At 45.2% G+C, this 6,649-nt stretch overlaps 1 long non-coding RNA gene across 1 annotated transcript in view; it reads left to right on the forward strand.

Moving 5' to 3' along the window:
- The window catches only part of LOC113491518, a 19,269-nt gene extending 13,530 nt beyond the window's left edge, over positions 1-5,739 (forward strand). The window contains exons 3-4 of the long non-coding RNA XR_003400426.1: positions 4,383-4,569; positions 5,586-5,739. This is a non-coding gene — a long non-coding RNA (uncharacterized LOC113491518). The remainder of the gene's footprint in view (positions 1-4,382; positions 4,570-5,585) is intronic.
- The last annotated feature ends 910 nt before the right edge of the window (positions 5,740-6,649 follow it).

Here is a 6,649-nt window from a genome sequence, read left to right on the forward strand (position 1 = left end):
GAGGGCCAGGAGGTCTCCCCTCAGCCTCCTCTGCTCCAGACTGAACCCCCCCAGTTCCCCCAGCCGCTCCCCAGCAGACCTGTGCTCCAGACCCTGCCCCAGCTCCGTTGCCCTTCTCTGGCCACGCTCGAGTCATTCAATGGCCTTTTTGGGGTGAGGGGCCCAAAACTGAACCCACTCAGCGAGGGGCGGCCTCCCCAGTGCCCAGCACAGGGCTCAGATCCCTTCCCTGTCCCTGCTGGCCACGCCAGTGCTGACACAAGCCAGGATGCCGTTGCCCTCCTTGGCCCCCTGGGCACATTGCTGGCCACTGTAAATGAGGAAGCCGGGGCTGAAATAACGTAGTATGACCTATAACGTATTTTCTGTCAGCTCTGTTTTAGGAAAAACAAATGCAAAGTTTGCATTCAAACACAGTCACCTAAAAGAATGACGTTACATAGTCAAGCACTCAAAGTTCAGACATGTTGGCGAGCTCCCAGATCATTTGCTGTGCATATGCATGATGGTAGAGTGTTAATTACATGATCCCGTACTGTTTTGTTCCGCAGGACACCTACCTTCCGTGCGCAGGAGAATGGCGTTCGTTTAATGAGCACCTGTGTGATGGTTTGTTTCCACATTGTGGTTCCGTGTGTGGCCCCATGCTTTATTTTCTGCTCACTATTCAAACCCAGCTCTCAAGGCGGTGATTAATGCTCTCAAGGATTTCTCCATGGCAACGATCAATCTGGCATTCCCTAATTTTCAAGTGCTTCACTTTGCAACATTAACAGTGTTTTCTGTTATAACGATGTGTTATGTCCTGTATTTTTAATGCAGCGTTTTAGTCCTGGCTGGAAAACTTAAATTTATATATCTCCTTTGATTTCAAAGATTGCTGAGATAGTACTAGCAGGATACTTTCCACTCCATATGATGGGGTTGCATGTGATAATTGGGAACATTTTTGTCCTATATTTCCATGTAGGGATAGTAAATAAATGATTACATACTAAAGAGATGCGGTAGCTGATGAGAGTATTGGAGTCTCTTGGACACTGCAGAAGAAGCAGCCAGGTTCCATACGGAACATACATTCCATACGGAAATGAATGGGAACATACGGAAATGAATGGGAACATACATTCCATACATTCCATACGGAAATGAATGGGAACAGTAAGAAGCAATTCTCTTTTCAATCAAAAAGTCTGTGCCCAGCAGTGTGCCCTCAGTCAGTCCTGGAGGTGCTCCACAGCCAACCAGTATGTAAATTCAGTTTCTATTTTCATTGCTTAGTGGTAACCATCAACAGATGGTATTTTGAAACACTCATAATTTTGGCTAATAGAGTTACTGTTGCCAACTGTCCTGTCCTCCAAGTAGCGATTAGATATATTATTATTAATAAATAATACCTAATAATGATACAAACAGTTCAAACCCTGAAGTCCTTAGTCCTAAGCAACTCCCACACTCTTCAATACTTTGTGCTCATATCTTTGGATGAGTAAGTGTTTTACTGCACCGCGCCAAGTCCTTCTTTCTGATCTGCATTACCAATCGTTATTTTTTTTTTAAATACAGATCCTATTGTCATCTTTCAGATGAGCTCTCACCAGTGGGAATTCCATATGGCCATTAGAAACAGAACTTGCTCATGCAGGACTCAGCCATAGAAACTTTAATCAGAACTTCCATTAAATTCCCAGAGCGGAGGAGCCAAAAACTCTCAGTGACTTTACACACTTGTATCCAGATGGTCCCTTCCAATTCCACAGAATTCAAGTGTTCATTTGAAAGGAAAAGTGAAATCCCATCTTTTATAGTTATTGCGATAACCTTCTGGACATGGCTGGAAAGGGAGCCAATGACTTCTACCTGAGTAAATGTGTGTGGTGTAAGGCCAATCACTCACAGCAAATTAATTTCTGGTACTACTGACTGTTTGGAAACAGTACATAGTGCACTGAGAAAGCAGCAGAAGGTGGGAGAGAATCCAACTGAAGGCCAGTCTTCAAAAAAGGAAGGAGGATAACCCTGCAAGTCACTATCCGGTGAAAGTAATGCCTAGACTCTGTGAAATTAAGGGGAAGAATACAGCAAGAAAAAAACGCACTCAGTGTTATCCTGGAGGATCAGGGAACAGGCAAGTGAAGGGGAGATATATGAGACTGGAGCGACAGGTGCACTACAAGAGTATAATTAAGCAAATCATACTTCAGGACTAAGTATTATATTAGTCCAAGTGGAAAGAGACTGAGCTGAAGGAAGGTGCAAATGACTTGCAAGGCTGTGAAGCTCATAACAGATCGTGAAGCTCCCCACAGTCAGCCACAAGATGAAGCCGGGAAATATTGTCCCTCTCTCAATGAAAGTAGCACTCAATTCTATCATAATTAGCATATGCAACATTTTTAGACAACTGCTTAAATAACTGTTTGCTCTTAAGTTCCAGGATTACTCTTAGTGACCGGGTGGGACATACTGTGATTTCCTAGAGTAGTGCTTCTACTTATACCCAAACTTTGATCATGCAGCCCAATTTCATTGGCAGTTTTGCCAGAGAAAGGACTGATGATTGAAAAACTTGGCCCAAAACTTCAGAGCAGCAGTGGCAGTAAACATTAGTCACTGTAGCAAACTAATTTGTTTTCCATATGGCATTTTCAATGGAGTGTGGAAGATTCACAAGTGAAATAATAATTACAAATGAGGAATACTTTGAAAAAAAAAAATGTGGTTTTCTCCCTATGCATCACTTAAAAGGATTTCTAATTAAGTCAGTACTTGATTATGCTGGAGATGACATTGGCAGCCAAATTATAGTTTGTTGGGTTTTGTTCTCAGGGAAAGATTGTTCCCAAGGGCAGTAAAATTCCTGCATCTATTCAGCCTGGGGTGCTGCTGAGGTGTAAGAGAGGTGAGAGAGGTGTTTAATTCCTGCTGGAAAATCAGGTGGTGAACATTTTCTTAATAATGTTGTTGCCTGTAGTAGAAAATTTTTCTCAGCAAGACGAGTGTCTGATATTACTGATTAAGCCAAGTCAAAGACAGGTGCTTTAAGATATCCTTGGATCTGTACCTGGCTAAACTCAAAGCCAGCTCAGAGCTGGACATTATAGGCAGGGTAGAAGGAGCTTCGTGAGATCTCAGCCCTAACATAATAGCCAGAATACCAGAATAACAGAATACCATATTTTCCTTTCAAATTACTGTTACGGGGGAAAAATCCCTACACATACACTATAAATGGAGCCAAGAATGTGTTAATCCAATTAATATTTTGAAAGTCTAATATTCCAAACTTTTTAATTAATGTTTTTAAAATCTCACCTATAATGCAATTTAAGTTTTTTCTTAAAAAAAAGCTTTCCTAGACTCTACCCCATATCTCTGGTGTGATGCTCACCCTGCCTGAGCTCTGCATCCCAGGGGGTGACCGGATCAGTCTCCCTCAAGCACAATCAGGGAGAAGGTTACACGTCACCACCACCCTGAGCTCTTCCCTGGCAGCAGTGTGATGTCTGTGGTGGGGTCTGTTCCTCCTCACTCTTGGGACCACCTGGGGGTACCTTCACCCCCCCTCTCCCCACCGCCTGTTGCCCAGCCCCAGTGGCAGAGCTGCCCAGCGCCAGCCCGGGCACACCAAGGGCTGGTGTTTGCTGGGCAGGGCCTGCCCGGGGCGGCAGCCCTTGGCCATGGGGGTGTCCCCAGCGCCGAGCTCAGGCAGGTCCTTGGGGATCACACTTGTGATCCCAGGGACACCCAGCGCAGGGCACGGCAAGCACAGAGACGTCCTGTGGGACCCTGTGGTGTCAGGTCAGTGCAAAGCCTGTAGCTTCCTACTAGTGATGGGCAAAATTACATTTATCAGGTTACAGTTTCAGCCCAGACTCTAGAGCACTGGGAGGTTTGGATCTGAAGACTCAGTTTTAAAATATAAAGTCTAAAATGTGAGTAAGATCTAAGATCTTTTTCAGCTCTCAGTTAACTTTTCAGGCCAGTCTTGTAAGGACATTTTTTCTGCAGGGAGTTATGCAGAGATTTTCTAGAAGGAAATGGGAAGAAATATAAGATCATTTTGTTCATACTCCCTTGTAACCAAGGCATTTGACAACTTGTGCTCAAACATTCGTTTTCTGTCTCACAAAGCAGTCTGAGGACAGTCCTCCTTTCTGATTTTCTCTGCCAGTCAATCACAGGGAACTTGCACAAGTGAATGGTGCTACATCCACAGACAACTGAGCTTGTGGAAAGATTTAGAACCCATGACTGTATTTTGGTTGGTAGTACAAATGCTGATTGTACTTTTATTTCTTTCATGCAGTTTGGATCCTGTCTATTCAGATCTTTATACAAATTTGGATTACAGTTCTTATCTTTTAATGGTTGTCTAGCATATGCACGGAGCAGCCATGCCAGAGCCCTGCTCTGAATGCAGAACATCCTGACGGCAGCAGAACAGGGCTGAATTAATTAAATGACCCTCGCTGACAGACAGCTAAGGCCCTAAGCATCAGATCCCATGGGGAAACGTCCACTTCTATCACTTCTACTGTTCACCAACCTCAAAACACTTTAAGGGTAAGATTTTTAAAAGAGCCTGCAAGAATATAATTCTCCTTTCTCTCGCTCACTCTTTCCCGGAGGTGCTGAAGTGCTAAGGCTTGGACAACAGGCCCAGGCCAGAGTTGCCCTACAGATGAATCCTGTGTAGTTTATAACTGATAACCACTGTGCTAGTAGGTGTTGTGCTGGGTTATAACAAACAGCTAGGCTGATGGAAAAAGTGCTGAAGTGTTGAAATACTGAATCCTGAACAACAGGCCCCAAGCCGAAGCTGCTAACTTAGTATGTAATCATTAAAGAAGTATGTATGCTCACTAGTGAAAGATGAGCTTAGACAGAATATAGTCAGTAGTGAGGAGAGAATGTATCCAGCTTCCCTTGTTTAGCCTTGATCAAGGCTGAGAACCCACATATTTGGCTTTGTTAGAAACTCCCTTGGTCTTCTCCCCATGAGCCCTGGCCAGGCTTTGGGTGGAATCCAACAGGAGAATGAAACCAGGTATTTTTCCCTCAAAACAAAGGTGCCAGCTATTGTGCGGGGCTGATTTTTGGTGTGTTAAGGCCGGACCTGCTCGCAGCGACTTTGGATGCCTCGGCTACGGGGGGCCGCAGCGCGTGGGGCTCCCCCCTTGCTGGGAAAGGTTCCCCAAACCCTCGCTGTAACCGGGGCTGCCCAGCGCCTGCGGGGCTGGGGGTGGGAACGGGTGCAGGGGGGATGGATCTTCCTTCATCACTGCTCTCTCTCATGTAGTAATGATTTGGTGCGTTACGCTGTATTTTCCTGTTTCTTGCTTTAAGTGCATTATTCTGCTTTTTCTTACTGCATGTTTTCTGTTACACTGTTACATTGGTTATCCCCAGTAAGATACACCTACTCTTTTCACTCTGGTGCGTGAGTTTAGTTGTATCCTTAATCAACAAAACAGGTCCACAAACCAGACACATTTTTTTTTTTGTCAAGATTAGCCCAGAAAAAGCCACAGGCCACATTTTGCTACATTTGAATATGGACAAACATTTTCTTTTTGCAGATCTGTCCACTCAGTAGGAGGGATCACCAGAAAACATGGTCAAGTCTTTTCCCCCAAGATGTCCTCATTATATTTATATATTTGATCCTCTGCCTGGATAGGATCAATTTACACTACCTGTGTGCATTGATTGACATGCAGAGACCCAAGAACACCGAGAAGGTACAATACTGCTTCACTGTTCAAATGTTGTTTCTCACTCTGTTGCAGTTGGTTGTAAAGGGCTCCTTAGAGGTGCTGGTTTGGGATCTGATCAGGCACAGCAGACTCATAGCTGACCTCCCAAAAGTTCACCTAACAATTAATGATACACATCTGAATGACTACGAGTCACCAAGACCGTAACTAAGACAATTTTTAGCACCAGCACTCACAGCCAGGTGAAGTCTATATGTTTTCATGATGACCTGCTCTGAAAATGAAGGTGAAAGTAGTCTTTAGTCTCAGCCAGCTTGCTAAACAGCATCACAAAGTGGTTCTTTTTGATGCTTCAAATATTATCTCTAATCTGATTTCAGAGGTTTAGGTATTCCTGGGATGATGATGATAATATTCTTTCATTTCTTCCTGGGCACTGTTAATCCTGACCATTAATAGCTACAAGTTCATATCCCCAGCTTCTGGTGTATCTAAGTCCACTTGTTCTGGTGTTGCTCCTCAGTGTGCTGAGAGGTCCAGAACGGATCTGCTGCCCCAGCATTGTTCTTTGAGGTGAAGCTGGCTGGTTTAAAAGTGCCATAAATCACAGAATCATCTAGGTTGGAAAATCCCTTGCAGCTCCTCCAGCCCCACCATGACCCTCCCCCTGACCGTTCCCAACTCCCCCAGATCCCTCAGTGCTGGCTCAGCCCGACTCTTCAACCCCTCCAGGGATCCCGGGGACTCCCCCCTGCCCTGGGCAGCCCATTCCAACGCCCAACAGCCCCTTCTGCACAGAAATCCTTCCTCAGAGCCAGCCTGACCCTGCCCTGGGCAGCTTGAGGCCATTCCCTCGGGGCCTGGCGCTGGGGCCTTGGCTCCAGAGACTCATCCCCCCTCTCTGCCCCCTCCTGGCAGGGAGTTGC

Source organism: Athene cunicularia (assembly GCF_003259725.1).
Source record: "Athene cunicularia isolate RWA chromosome 1 unlocalized genomic scaffold, athCun1 chr1_part2, whole genome shotgun sequence".
Lineage (NCBI taxonomy): Eukaryota > Metazoa > Chordata > Aves > Strigiformes > Strigidae > Athene > Athene cunicularia.